This window comes from Budorcas taxicolor, chromosome 1 (assembly GCF_023091745.1).
Source record: "Budorcas taxicolor isolate Tak-1 chromosome 1, Takin1.1, whole genome shotgun sequence".
Classification (NCBI taxonomy): domain Eukaryota; kingdom Metazoa; phylum Chordata; class Mammalia; order Artiodactyla; family Bovidae; genus Budorcas; species Budorcas taxicolor.
Genome location: NC_068910.1, coordinates 201980987 through 201996242, shown reverse-complemented (window position 1 = coordinate 201996242; position 15256 = coordinate 201980987). Strand labels below are relative to the sequence as shown.

Below are 15256 nucleotides of genomic sequence, written 5' to 3'. Positions count from 1 at the left end.
AAAGGAGAAGTTAGACAACACAGAAATACAAAAGATCATAAAAGACTACTATGAGTAATTATATACCAATAAAATGGACAACCTGGGAAGAAATGGGAAAATCCTTAAAAAGAATAACCTTCCAAGACTGAATCAGGAAGAAATAGAAAATATGAACAGACCAATAACAAGCAAAGAAATTGAAACTCTAATAAAAATCTTCCAAAAACCAAAGTGCAGGGCTAGATGGCTCCACAGATGAATTCTACCAAAAGTTTAGAGAAGAGCTAATACCTATCAAACTCAAAATACTGCAGAAAATTGCAGAGGAAGGAAAACTCCCAAACTCCTTCTACAAGCCGCCAGCATCCTGATACCAGAACCAGACAAAGATACTACCCAGAAAATAAAAAAGACAATTACAGGCCAACATCACTGCTGAACATAGATGCAAAAATCCTCAACAAAATTCTAGCAAAGAGAAGCCAATAATATATTAAAAGGATCATACATCACGATCAAGTGGGCTTTATCCCAGGGATGCAAGAATTCTTCAGTATATACAAATCAATCAATTTGATATTAAGAAATTGAAAGATAAAAACCATATAATCATCTCAATAGATGCATAGAAAACATCTCACAAAATTAAACACCCATTTATGATAAAAACTCTCCAGAAAGTAAGCCTAGAATGAACATACCTCAATATAATAAGGGCCATATATGACAAACCCACAGAAAACATTATTATCAATGGTGAAAAACAAAGTATTTCCTTTACAATCAGGAACAAGACTAGAGTGCTCACTCTTGCCACCATTACTCAGTATAGTTTTGGAGGTCCTAGTTACAGTAATCAGAGAAGAAAAATAAACAAGGGGAATCCAGATTGGTAAAAAAGAAGTAAAACTTTGTTTGCAGATGACATGCTACTATACATAAAAAACCCTAAAGAAAATCAGAAAATTACTAGAGCTAGTCAGTGAATACCGTAAAGTTGCAGGATATAAAATTAAGACACAGAAATATCTTGTACTCCTATACATTAGTAATAAAAAATCAGAAAGAGAAGTTAAGGAAACAATTCCATTCACCATTGCAACAAATAGAATAAAATACCTTGGTACAAACCTACCTAAAGAGACACAAAATCTGTATGCAGAAAACCGTAAGACACTGATGAAAGAAATCAAAGACACAAACATAAGGAGAAATAAACTATGTTCTTGGAAGAATTAACATTGTGAAAATGACTGTATTAATAAAAGATTTAATGCAATCCCTATCAAACTATTAATACCAATGTTATTTTTCACAGAACTAGAACAAAGATTTCAAAATTTGTATGGAAACACAAAAGACCCTGAATAGCCAAAGAAATCAGGAAAAAGGAAGCTGGAGATTACAGAGCTGGAGTAATCAGCTTTCCTGACTTCAGACTATACTACAAAGTTACTGTCATGAAGATAGTATGGTACTAACACAAAAACAGAAATATAAACCAATGGAATAAGAGAGAATGTCTAGAGATAAACCTATACACATATGAGCACCTTATCTTTGATGAAGAAGGAAAAGAACATTCTATGAAGAAAAGACAGCCTCCTTAATAAGTGGTTCTGACAAAATGGGAGAGCAAACATGTAAAAGAATGAAACTAGAACATTACCTAACACCACACACAAAAATAAAAAATGAATTAAAGATTTAAATGTAAGGTCAGAAACTATAAAGCTCTTAGAGAAAAACATAGGCAGTACACTCCTTGACATAAATCACAGCAAGATCCTCTTTTACCCACCTCCTAGAGTAAGGGAAATAAAAACAAAAATAAACAAATGGTATCTTATTAAACTTAAATGCTTTTGCACAGCAAAGGAAACAACAAAGAAGATTAGACCACAATCCTCAGAAGGAGAAAATAATTGCAAATAAAACAACTGACAAAAGGACTAATCTCCAAAATATATATGTTTCATACACAGTTCAATATCACAAAAATGAACAGCTCAATCAAAAAATTGGCAGAAGTTGTAAATTGGCAGACATTTCTCCAAAGAAGACTTACAGGTGGTCAATAAACACATGAAAAGATCCACAATATCACTAATTATTAGAAAACGCAGATGAAAACTACAATGAGGTATAACCTCATGCCAGTGAGAAAATCTACAAATGCTCGAGAATGTATGGAGAAAAGGGAACCCTTTTACACTGTGAGTGGGAATGTAAACAGACACAGCCATTATGGAGAACACTGTGGAGACAGTGTTAAAAAAAACTAGGGATAAGTTTGCTACCATGCTCACTGTTCAGGCACTAAGTTGTGTCCAATTCTTTGGGACCCCATGGACTGAGGCATGCCAGGCTTCACTGTTCTTCACTATCTCCAGGAATTTCCTCAAACTCATGTCCATCCAGTTGGTGATGTCATCCAACCATCTCATCCTCTGTTGCCTCCTTCTCCTCCTGCTTTCAATCTTTCCAGCATCAGGGTCTTTTCCAATGAGCCAGTTCTTCCCATCAGGTGGCCAAAGTTTTGGAGCTTCAGCTTCAGCATGAGTTCTTCCAATGAATATCCAGGACTGATTTCCTTTAGGATGGACTGGTTTGATCTCTTGCTGCCCAAGGGACTCTCAAGAGTCTTCTCATGTACTTCTCTAGCACCACAGTTTGAAAGTACCAATTCTTTGGTGCTCAGCCTTCTTTATAGTCCAATTCTCACATCTGTACATGACTACTGGAAAAATCATAGCTTTGACTATATGGACTTCTGTCAGCAAAGTGATGTCTCTGTTTCTTAATAAACTGTCTATGTTTGCCATAGCTTTTCTTCCAAAGAACAAGTGTCTTTTAATTTTGGGGCTGCAGTCACTGTCCAGAGTGATTATGGAGCCAAGCCAATAAAATCCATCACTTCAATTCAGTTCAGTCACTCAGTCATATCCAACTCTTTGCAACCCCATGGACTATAGCATGCCAGGCCTCCCTGTCGATCACCAACTCCCGCAGTTAACTCAAACTCATATCCACTGAGTTGATGATGACATCCAACCATCTCATCCTCTGTCATCCCCTTCTCCTACCACCTTCAAGCTTTCCCAGCATCAAAGTGAAAGTGAGTGAAGTCACTCAGTCATGTCCAACTCTTTGCGACCCCGTGGACTGTAGCCGACCAGACTTCCAAGTCCTTGGGATTCTCCAGGCAAGAATACTGGAGTGGGTTACCATTTCCTTCTCCAGGGGATCTTCCCAACCCAGGGATCGAACCCGGGTCTCCTGCATTGGAGGCAGATGCTTTAACCTCTGAGCCACCAGGGAAAGTCTTTTCAAATGAGTCAGTTCTTCCCATCAGGTGGCCAAAGTATTGGAGTTTCAGCCTCAGCATGAGTCCTTCCAATGAATATTCAGGACTGATTTCCCTTTAGGATGGACTGGTTGGATCTCCTTGCAGTCCAAGGGACTCTCAAGAGTCTTCTCTAACAACACAAAAGCATCAATTTTTCAGTGTTCAGCTTTCTTTATAGTTCAAATCTCACATCCATACATGAGTACTGGAAAAACCATAGCTTTGAGCTAGATGGAGCTTTGTTGGCAAAGTAATGTCTCTGTTTTTTAATATGCTGTCTAGGTTAGTCACAGCTTTTCTTCCAAAGAACAAGCATCTTTTAATTTCATGGCTGCAGTCACCATCTACAATGATGTTGGAGCACCCCAAAATAAAGCCTGTCACTGTTTCCACTGTTTCCCCATCTATTTGCCATGAAGTGATGGGACTAGACGCCATAATCTTTGTTTTTTGAATGCTTAGTTTTAAGACAGCTTTTTCACTCTTCCCTTTCACCCTCATCAAGAGGCTTTTTAGTTCCTCTTTACTTTCCACCATTACAGTGGTATCATCTAAATATCTGAGGTTGTTGATATTTCTCCCAGCAATCTTGATTCCAGCCTGTAAGTCATCCAGCCTGGCATATCACATGATGTACTCTGCATATATTAATAAGTTAAATAAACAGGGTGACAACATATAGCTTTGACATACTTCTTTAATTTTGAAACAATCCGTTGTTTCATGCCCAGTTCTAACTGTTGCTTTTTGACCTGCATATAGGTTTCTCATGAGGCAGGTAAGGTAGTTTGGGATTCCCATCTCTTTAAGAGTGTTCCACAGTTTGTTGTGATCTACACAGGCAAAGGATTTAGTGTAGTCAATGAAGCAGAAGTAGATATTATTCTGGAAATTCCCTTGATTTTCCTATGATCCAAAGATTTTTGTTTCTCTCTGCCTCCTCTCTTTTTTAAATATAGCTTGTAATCTGGATGTTCTTGGTTGACACACTGTTGAAGCCTAACTTGATGGATTTTGAGCATTATCTTGCTAGCATATGAAACGAGTGCAATTGTATGGTAGTTTGAACATTCTTCGGCACTGGTTTTCTTTGGTAGTGGAATGACCTTTTCCAGTCCTGTAACCACTGTTGAGTTTTCCAAATTTGCTGCCAAATTTGAGTGCAGCATTTTCACAGCATCATCTTTTAGGATTTGAGATAGCTGAGCTGGAATTTCATTACCTCCACAAGCTTCCTACAGCCCACTTGACTTCACATTCCCCATGTCTTGCTCTAGGTAAGTGATCACACCATCATGGTTATCCAAGTCATTAAAACCTTTTTTGTACAGTTCTTCTGTGTATTCTTGCCATTTCTTCTTAATCTCTTCTGCTTCTTTTAGGTCCTTGCCATTTCTGTCCTTTATTGAACTCATCTTTGCATGAAATCCTCCCTTGGTATCCCTGATTTCCTTGAAGAATCTCTAGTCTTTCCCATTCTATTTTTTCCTCTATCTATTATTTTTCTGTGTGTGTACTGCTTACTTAAGAAGACTTTCTTATCTCTCCTTGCTATTTTCTGGAAGTCTGCATACAGTTGGGTATATCTTTTGTTTTCTCCTTTGCCTTTTGCTTCTCTTCTTTTCTCAGGTATTTTTAAGGCCTCCTTAGATAATCATTTTGCCTTTTGGCTTTCTTTTTCTTTGGGATGGTTTTGGTCACCATACAACCCAGGAATCCTGCTATTGGCAATACACTCTGATAAAACCACAATCCTAAAAGACACATGTACCCCAGTGTTCATTCTAGCACTATTTACAATAGCCAGAGCATGGAAACATCCTAGATGTCCATCTATAGACGAGTGGATAAAGAAGAGGTGGTATATGTATGTAATTGAGTATTACTTAACCATAAAAAAAAGAATGAATTTGAGTCAGTTCTAGTGAGGTGGATGAACCTGGAACTTGTTAGAGTGAAGTCAGAAAGAGAAAAACAAATATAGTATATTAATACATAGATATGGAATCTAGAAAAATGGTATTGATAAACCTATTTTCATGGAAGTAGTGGAGACACAGATGTAGAGAATGGACTTGCGGACACAATGGGGGAAGGATAGATTGGGAAAAATGGAGCAAACAGCATTGACATATATACATTATCATGTGTAATACAGACAGGTGATGAGAAGTTGCTATATAACAAAGGGAGCTCAGCCTCCAGCCTTGTGCTCTGTCATGACCTAGATGGGTCAGATGCGGGCAGGGGAGGGTGGCTCAAGAGGGAGGGGATATGTGTACAATTATGGCTGATTTGCATTGTAGTACAGCAGAAACTAATACAACATTGTAAAACTACTTTTCTCCAATTATAAGATACATTAAAAATTGGCAGAAAACCTGAATAGACAGTTTTCCAAAAGAAGAAACACACATGGGCAACAGATACATGAAAAGATGCTCAACATTACTGATTATCAGGAAAATTCAAATTAAAACAATGTGATATCACCTCATACCCATTAAAATGGCAATTATCAAAATAAAAACAAAAAATAACAAGTGTTAGAGAGGACATGGAGATAAAAATAGGCAGATTATCTTGGATTATTCTGGTGGGCCCAATGTAATCACAAGTGTCTTTAAAAGTAGAATAGGAAGGACTTCCCCAGTGATCCAGAGGTTAGGAATCTGCTGGCTAATGCAGGAACACAGGTTCAATTCCTGGTCCAGGAAGAGATCCCACGCTGCGAAATAACTAAGCCCATGTACCACAAGTACTGAAGCATGAGTGCTCTATGGCCCAAGCTCCTCCACAAGAGAAGGAACCAAGATGAGTAGCCCGCACACTGCAGTGAAGATGCAGCACGGTCAAAACATAAAAAAAAAAAAAAAAGTTTTAAGTAGAAGAGGGAGGTCAAACAGTAGGTCAGAGTGCTCTAATATGTGAAAAATTCAACCAATCATTACTGGTTTGAAGATGGAGGAAGGTCATTAAATGTAGGTGGCCTCTAGAAGCTAAAGACGAAAGGAAATTGATTCTCTTTTCAAGGCTTCCAGGAGAGAGCACAGCTCTGCCCTAATCCTGGTTTTAGTCACTAAGACTCATGTCAGACTTATAGAGACTGTGAGCTAAATGTGTGTTGTTTCAAGTCATTAAGTTTGAGGTAATTTGTTATAATAGCAAGTGAATATGCACTCTCCATTCATCCACACAGCTTCAGTAAATACATAGGAACTGTTTGGTGATAAAACTTGGATGAGATTGACAATATGTGCGCCAGGGTTAATGAGAAACTAGTGGAACATGTGCAAACAAGTAACCAAATATGGACAAACACCCATAAGCCACAATGTTCACGTATAAGAGTATGGACAGATCATAATTATCTGATATATTATTGCAGAAATTGCAAATTTAATATAAAGAAGGAGTAAATAACTTCAGAGTCAAGTGGGCCTTAGGAAGCATCACTATGAACAAACCTAGTGGAGGTGATGGAATTCCAGTTGAGCTATTTCAAATCCTAAAAGATGATGCAGTTAAAGTGCTGCCCTCAATATGCTAGCAAATTTGGAAAACTCAACAGAGGCCACAGGACTGGAAAAGGTCAGTTTTCATTCCAGTTCCAAAGAAAGGCAATGCCAAAGAATGTTCAAACAACTGCATAATTGTACTCATCTCACACACTAGCAAAGAAATGCTCAAAATTCTCCAAGCCAGGCTTCAACAGTACATGAACCATGAACCTCCAGATGTTCAAGCTGGATTTAGAAAAGGCAGAGGAACCAGAGATCAAATTGCCAACATCCATTGGATCATTGAAAAAGCAAGAGAGTTCCAAAAAACATCTACTTCTTCTTTATTGACTATGCCAAAGTCTTTGACTGTATAGATCACAAAAAATTGTGGAAAATACTTCAAGAGGTGGGACTACCAGGCCATCTTACCTGCCTCCTGAGAAATCTGTATGCAGGTCAAGAAGCAACCATTAGAACTGGACTCTAATATGCTGTCTAGATTGGTCATAACTTTTCTTCTAAGGAGCAAGGACCTTTTAACTTCACAGCTGCAGTCACCATCTGCAGCAATTTTGTAGCCCAAAAAACTAAAGTCTATCACCGTTTCCACTGTTTCCCCATAGATTTGCCATGAAGTGATGGGACCGGATGCCATGATTTTAGTTTTAGAAAATGTTGAGTTTTAAGCCAACAAAGGTCTAGTTGGACTATAAAGAAAGCTGAGTGCCGAAGAATTGATGCTTTTGAACTGTGGTGTTGGAGAAGATTCTTGAGAGTCTCTTGGACTGCAAGACGATCCAACCAGTCCATCCTAAAGGAAATCAGTCCTGAATATTCACTGGAAGGACTCATGCTGAGGCTGAAACTCCAATACTTTGGCCACCTGATGTGAAGAACTGATTCATTTGAAAAGACCCTGAGACTGGGAAAGATTGAAGGCGGTAGGAGAAGGGGATGACAGAGGATGAGATGGTTGGATGGCATCATTGACTCAGTGGACATGAGTTTGAGTAAATTCCGGGAGTTGGTGATGGACAGGGGGGCCTGGCATGCTATAGTCCGTGGGGTCAGAAAGAGTTGGACACAACTGAGCGACTGAACTGAACTGAACTAAGTTCAAATAGATTAAAAGACAAACAGTGCTTCCTCAGTCATTGAATATATTTGATTTATTTAAATAAGCAGATTACATCCCTTCATGGGGATACATCAGTGAAAAAAAATGAAAATGAGTCAAAGGAAGAGGAGAATAAGGGGAAGGAGGAAAAGAAAGAAGTAGAAGAGACATAAAAGTATAAAGATGTTGATCTTGGAAATAACCTAAATATGACAGGTTGGAACTGGGGCCTGGAGAGAGAACTGATGGGAAGAGAGTTCGGTCACCGGCTTCACATTCAGGAGGACAGCTGTCTGGTACCTACTGGAGTTTCTGCTGTGCATTCAAAGCTCTCTCATGAGATTCTACCCCTCCGTGATTCTCTTCTGCCTCAACCTTGTCTCTAATTCTTTTTCTGAGAACGTTATTCAAATTAGCCTTTATATAAAAGTTCTTAATTTTCTAAGTGTCCCAGAGGAAAGGCATCATGCAGACTTTCTCAAATTAACAGTTAGTATAGTGAACCGAAAGGAACATGGTCCCAAATGAAGGGGACATCAATACTGAAAAAGAACTGATGTCATGTTAGGCACCATGTTAGGAGTTTAGCTATTAAATGCATCATCTCATTTAACCCCCTCATCTTTATGTGGTAGTTTATAACTATGCTGATCAGGAAACTGAATCTTGCCAAAGGTCACATGGGTAACAGTCAGCAAAGGGAGAAACATGGCTTTTCAGAAAGGCAAAAGGATACTGCTTGATATTCCAGTATAAGAGAGTGAACTGTCCATGTGCAAGGGCATGGAAATCAATAGTCCTAGCTAGAAATCCCAGTATGCCCCCTGCTTGACTGTCTTTGGGTATAAAGAATAAATTAGGCAATTTTATTCCTGTACCCTAACTGATGCTCAAATCATTGAGGATTTTAATTAGAATTCAGTGTTTGTACCTCCTAAGAGGAAATAGTCAGTCTGAAAGGGAATCAGTCCTGAATATTCATTGGAAGGACTGATGGGGAAGCTGAAGCTCCAATACTTTGGCCAGCTGATGCAAAGAACTGACTCATTAGAAAACACCCTGATGCTGGAAAAGATTGAAGGAAGGAGGAGAAGGGGATGACAGAGGATGAGATGTCTGGATAGCATCACTGACTTGAAGGACATGAGTTTGAGCAAGTTCCGGGAGTTGGTGATGGACAAGGAAGCCTGGCATGCTTCAGTCCATGGGGTCTCAAAGAGTTGGACATGACTGAGAGAGTGGACTGAACTGAAGAGGAAATAAAGAAGATGAAAATGAAGTTGGCCAAATTGGGAGGGAAAAGCCCACAAAGTCTGAACTACAATTCTATTTAAAAAAATCAATAAAGTTAGGGACAGAAGGATGAAAGTAAAGCACACATATTTAGTAGAGTCTGATGGAAAGCAAGCTGAAGGTCAAGTCAAGGTAGCAATCAGGGTTTTGGGACAAAAACATAGATATTGGAGGCTGCTATTTTATCAGTTAGCCCAAAACCCACTTTACCCTTACTTAAAGAAAACTGAAAGAATCTGAGTTTCTCTGAGTTCTGCCTTAGATCAACAGCCTTGGCAATAAATATTGAACTCACATGGAAATGTTAGGTACCCAGGAGAGTGCTCAACCTTTGGTTTGTATCCCAGCACTGTTGACAGCACTAGTGGCCTGCAGGACAGTAAGATGCAGCCCAGAATCTAGAGGCCAAGAAAGCAGCCTGGTAGACTAAACCTTTCAAGATCTACAGAATAGATGGTGCTTCAGAACAGGCACAGTACTGCTTGGGGAGTCAAGAATACTGGACCCCTTCACACACAGGGAACAATTTGAGTTGGATCTCAAAATATACATAGGAACTCATCAGAGAAAAACAAAGAAAAAATAAATATCTTATTCAGTAAGACAATATCTGGGAATATACGCCAAGAAAACAGATTTTAAATAAATGCAGGAAGATATTGGGGCTTCCCTGGTGGCTCAGATGGTAAACAATACACCCGCAATGTGGGAGACCCTGGTTCAATCCCTGGGTTGAGAAGACTTCCTGGAGAAGGGAATGGCTACCCACTCCAGTATTCTTGCCTGGAGAATCCCAATGGACAGAGGAACCTGGAGGGCTACAGTCCACGGGTTTGCAAAGAGTCAGACATGACTAAGCAACTAAGAACAGCACGTGAAGATACTGAAAGCAGATTTACTCTGAAATTCAAACATGGAAACAATCAATATGTTCAACCACTGAAGAATAATTTCACATTATTTAGCCTAATGGAATTTCAGTCTAACAGTAGTTATTCCAATGAAAATGGGATAAAGTCTGTGAAGACTATGTAGAAACAGAGAAAAGAATTCATAAAAAGACAGGTAAAATACAAATAACAAATATTCCACGTGTAACATAAATTCAAGCATGTAAAATGTTTCTGTGTTGACAATGATGAAAAAGAAAACTGAAATGAGAATAATTGTTGTAACAGTACAGCAGATGCAATGAGAATATTAAAATCAATTCATATTAATTTACACATATGTGTGCATAATATAGGCATCTATGCATACATACAAGTATGTACAGATTTACATTTTGGTTAACCAAAGTGATAGCAAATTAAGCATAATCCTTTAAAAGTGTTTAGTCGGTTATCTAAAATATTCCATTTAATCTAAGTCTGAAAGAAACACATTAACCTATTTTTGTTTCCCCAGGGAAACAAGAAGCTCACTGTTTCCATTCTTAAATGAAGAAGTTCCATTGTTAAACAGAAATATCAAACAACAGTGAACTGAAGTGGGAGTGACTCCCATGCTATGACGCTGCAGGTTTGGGGAAAAAAAGTTTCAGAAAACTTACTTATTCCTGCTGCTGTCACAGTATCTGGATCTGAGATGTGATGTGTTTAATTACACCCAAGATGGCTTTGCAATAAGATATGGGGGATACCCAAGTTTTTTGTATCTTGAGTCTTTGGCAAGATGTTCCATTTGGGTCATCTCTTCAGACCTGGTTTCTCTATGACTGATAAATGGCAAGGGTCTTAGTGAAGGCTTCAACTAGATATTAACTGCATCCAACAGAGATTTGCTATATCCACAAACAAAACTACACTGTAACAGGTTGCTTGGCATGACACGGACCTCTATATATATGGAGCAACTCAGGGCATCTATTACAGTTGTATTAGTCAGCAGAGGTTAGATTATTCTACAGTGACAAACAGCCCTCCCACCTCAGAGGCTTAAAACAATAAAAGTATATTCTTTGCTCTTGTTGAATGGATAGCATAGCTTGGCACGGTGGGGTTGGGTATCTCAACTCACTTCAGTAACTCAAGGAATCAGACTATCAAAGCAACTACTATCTTCTTTATTAAAGTATAGTTGATTTACAATATTGTACTAATTTCTGCTTTACAGCAAAATTATGCATTTATACACATAAGTATATTCTCTTTCATATCCTTTACCATCATGGTTTATCACAGGTTATTGAATACACTTCCCTGTGCTATACAGTAGGACCTATTATTTATCCATTCTACATGCAACGGCTTGCATTGAGCAATCACTATCTTGAACACTGGCACTTTTCCTGAGAGAAGACAGTACTCAAGGGTCTTGCTGGTCTGGAAGTGTTTCATTACTCATAATTCAGTTCCCAAAATTGGTCACAAGTTTCTACCAATAACAAGGGCCCAGGAAGTAAAATCCTACTGCATGTTCAGAAGGCAAAGAACTGGATAAATATTGTTAATGACTGCCATAAAAATCTTCCTTTCTCCACTGTTTATTATTATTATTTTTTAGAGAAGGATTTATCACTTGCATCAAGTAAGGAGAGCACTTGCTTCCCCAAAGCAGTGTCTCCACTGTTTATTTTTAAGAGTCAGGATTCACTGAGATGTGCCTTCAAACACCATCTCAGAGGCAGTCTGCAGGGTCACAGGGCAGCAACAATCAGGAGGAGGTCTCAAAACGTGCAAAACAATTTTAAGAGACTGGTGGGTCTGGTGGATAAAGGAAGATTAGAAGAATTAAATATGTATAGTTTGGCTGAGCCTACTCAGTGGGGAGCAACAGTGGGTGGTGGAGGTGGATGGGTAGCAATCTAAAAATATCCACCAGATGTAAAGGACCAGAGGGAGAATTATTGAGCATGAAAATCAGAAAGTATCACTAGGCATTCGAGAAAGATATATACGGAAATAGGCTCTGGGATCATGAAATTGGACAATGCTAATGATATAAATAAAGTGAAAGAGACAGAAGCACTTTGAATGCTTTTTCCTTGTGAAGACAGAAAACAAAGCCAATGGATAAGAACTGAAGAGGGTTGGAGCCATCCAGGATGAAAATGGAGGGACCCAAATTCATGTAAGAAGTTCCTGACTCCTAGTCAGATTTGAGGGGGTGGGAAGGAAGCTTATACCATCCTCTTGATAACACTTCTGAGAGTTTAGAGCAACTGAGGCTTTTTAAGAAAACTTATACAGAGATTTAGTAAAATTGATTATTGTTCTTTTTAAAAAATCAATTAATTTATTCTAATTGAAGGATAATTACTTTACAATATTGTGGTGGTTTTTGCCATACATCCACTGCTGGTCATATACACTGAGGAAGCCAGAGTTGAAAGAGACACATGTACCCCAATGTTCACTGCAGCACTGTTTAAAAATAGCTAGTGCATGGAAGCAACCTAGTTGTCCATTGACAGATGAATGGATAAGATTGATTTTTAAAGAGATTAAGGCTAAGTGATTACACTACATTATGGGCTCCCCAGATTCTGATCACTTGCTTACTCTTTATTATTACCTGCATAGCTCTTAACTTTTATGCAAAGTGCTATTATAGCTGTTATTTATTTAGATCTTCATAAGAACACTGCACATTAAGATATTGTTACTTCAATTCTGGTGCACTTTATAAAGAACTCTCCCTCTACTCCACTATGGGAAGATTCCAGAACCTGCCTATATATCAGGGGTCCCAGGTGGTACTAGTGGTAAAGAACCTGCCTGCCAGTGCAAGAAACATAAGAGACATAGGTCCAGTCCCTGGGTTGGGAAGATCCCCTGGAGGAGGGCATGGCAACCTACTCCAGTATTCTTGCCTGGAGAATCCCCATAGACAGAGGAACCTGGAGCACTATAGTCCATAGGGTCGCAAAGAGTCAGACACAACTGAAGTGACTTAGCATGCACATTCACCTCAAACTCTGGAATCTAATGCCTGATGATCTGAGGTGGAGCTGATATAATAATAGACATAAAGTACACAACAAATGTAATGTGCTTGAATCAGTCTGAAACCATTCCCCATCCCTGTTAAGGAAAAACTGTCTTCCGCAAAACTGGTCCCTGGTGCCAAAAAGGCTGGGGGCCATTGCTATATTTAATACTTGCAGAATGTTTGGGGAAAAGTCCTAGTATCTACATTAATTAGAGTTACTTAAGATGTCTATTTCAAGTCCTGAAAGGTGATGCTGTGAAAGTGCTGCACTCAATATGCCAGCAAATTTGGAAAACTCAGCAGTGGCCACAGGACTGGAAAAGGTCAGTTTTCATTCCAATCCCAAAGAAAGGCAATGCCAAAGAATGCTCAAAATACCACACAATTGCACTCATCTCACACGCTAGTAAAGTAATGCTTAAAATTCTTCAAGCCAGGCTTCAGCAATACGTGAACCATGAACTTCCAGATGTTCAACTGGGTTTTAGAAAAGGCAGAGAAACCAGAGATCAAATTGCCAACATCTGCTGGATTATCTAAAAAACAAGACAGTTCCAGAAAAAAAAAACATCTATTTCTGCTTTACTGACTATGCCAAAGCCTTTGACTGTGTGGATCACAATAAACTGTGGAAAATTCTGAGAGAGATGGAAATACCAGACCACCTGACCTGTCTCTTGAGAAACCTGTATGCAGGTCAGGAAGCAACAATTAGAACTGGACACGGAACAACAGACTGGTTCTAAATCGGGAAAGGAGCACATCAAGGCTGTATATTGTCACCCTGCTTATTTAACTTATATGCAGAGTACATCATGAGAAATGCTGGGCTGGAAGAAACACAAGCTGGAATCAAGATTGCCAGGAGAAATATCAATAACCTCACATATGCAGATGACATCACCCTTTTGGCAGAAAGTGAAGAAGAACTAAAGAGCTTCTTGATGAAAGTGAAAGAGGAGAGTGAAAAAGTTGGCTTAAAGCTCAACATTCAGAAAAGTAAGATCATGGCAACTGGTACCATCAGTTCATGGCAAATAAATGGGGAAACAGCGGAAACAGTGTCAGACTTTATTTATTTTTTTTTTTTGGCTCCAAAATCACTGCAGACGGTGACTGCAGCCATGAAATTAAAAGACGCTTGCTCCTTGGAAGGAAAGTTATGACCAACATAGACAGCATATTAAAAAGCAGAGACATTACTTTGTCAACAAAGATCTGTCTAGTCAAAGCTATGGTTTTTCCAGTGGTCATGTATGGATGTGAGAGTTGGACTATAAAGAAAGCTGAGTGCCAAAGAATTGATGCTTTTGAGCTGTGGTGTTGGAGAAGACTCTTGAGAGTCCCTTGGACTGCAAGGAGATCCAACCAGTCCATCCTAAAGGAGATCAGTCCTGGGTGTTCATTGGAAGGACTGATATTGAAGCTGAAACTCCAATAATTTGGGCACCTTATGCAAAGAACTGACTCATTGGAAAAGACCCTGATGCTGGGAAAGGTTGAGGGCCAGAGGAGAAGGGGACGACAGAGGATGAGATGGTTGGATAACATCACCGACTCCGTAGACATGGGTTTGGATGGACTCCGGGAGTTGGTGATGGACAGGGAGGCCTGGCATGCTGCGGTTCATGGGGTCTGAAAGATTCAGACACAACTGAGCGACTGAACTGAAGATGTTTCTATGGGCTTACCTCTGTGGCTCAGAGGGTAAAGAACCTGCCTGCAATGCAGAAGGCCTGAGTTTGATACCTGGGTTGGGAAGACCCTCTGGAGAAGGAAATGGCAACCCATTCCACTATTCTTGCCTGGAGAATTGCATGGAGAGAGGAGCCTGGTGGGCTATAGTCCATGTAGTCGCAAAGAGTCTAACACGACTAAGCGACTAACACTGACTGACTGATAAAGATACTTCCGTAAGCATTTTAATTCTTTTTGAAGTCTAGAGCCAAAGTTTTAATATGTCCAGGACTAATATCAATAATCAGGTACTGACAGTTTTTTTCAAACTTTCCATGCTGTCATGGCAGCTGTTTCAGTGATGGTAGAATTTAGACATATCTTTCTTTTACTTCCTTGCAT

The 15256-nt window shown here is 39.2% G+C and overlaps 1 protein-coding gene and 1 non-coding gene across 2 annotated transcripts in view; both read right to left on the bottom strand.

The window, feature by feature from the left end:
* The window catches only part of CPNE4 (copine 4), a 498848-nt gene that overhangs the window by 367670 nt on the left and 115922 nt on the right, over positions 1 to 15256 (bottom strand). The gene's annotated exons all lie outside the window — the stretch shown is intronic.
* On the bottom strand, positions 3232 to 3303 carry TRNAW-CCA (transfer RNA tryptophan (anticodon CCA)). The gene has a single exon. It is a non-coding gene; the product is annotated as a tRNA-Trp (tRNA).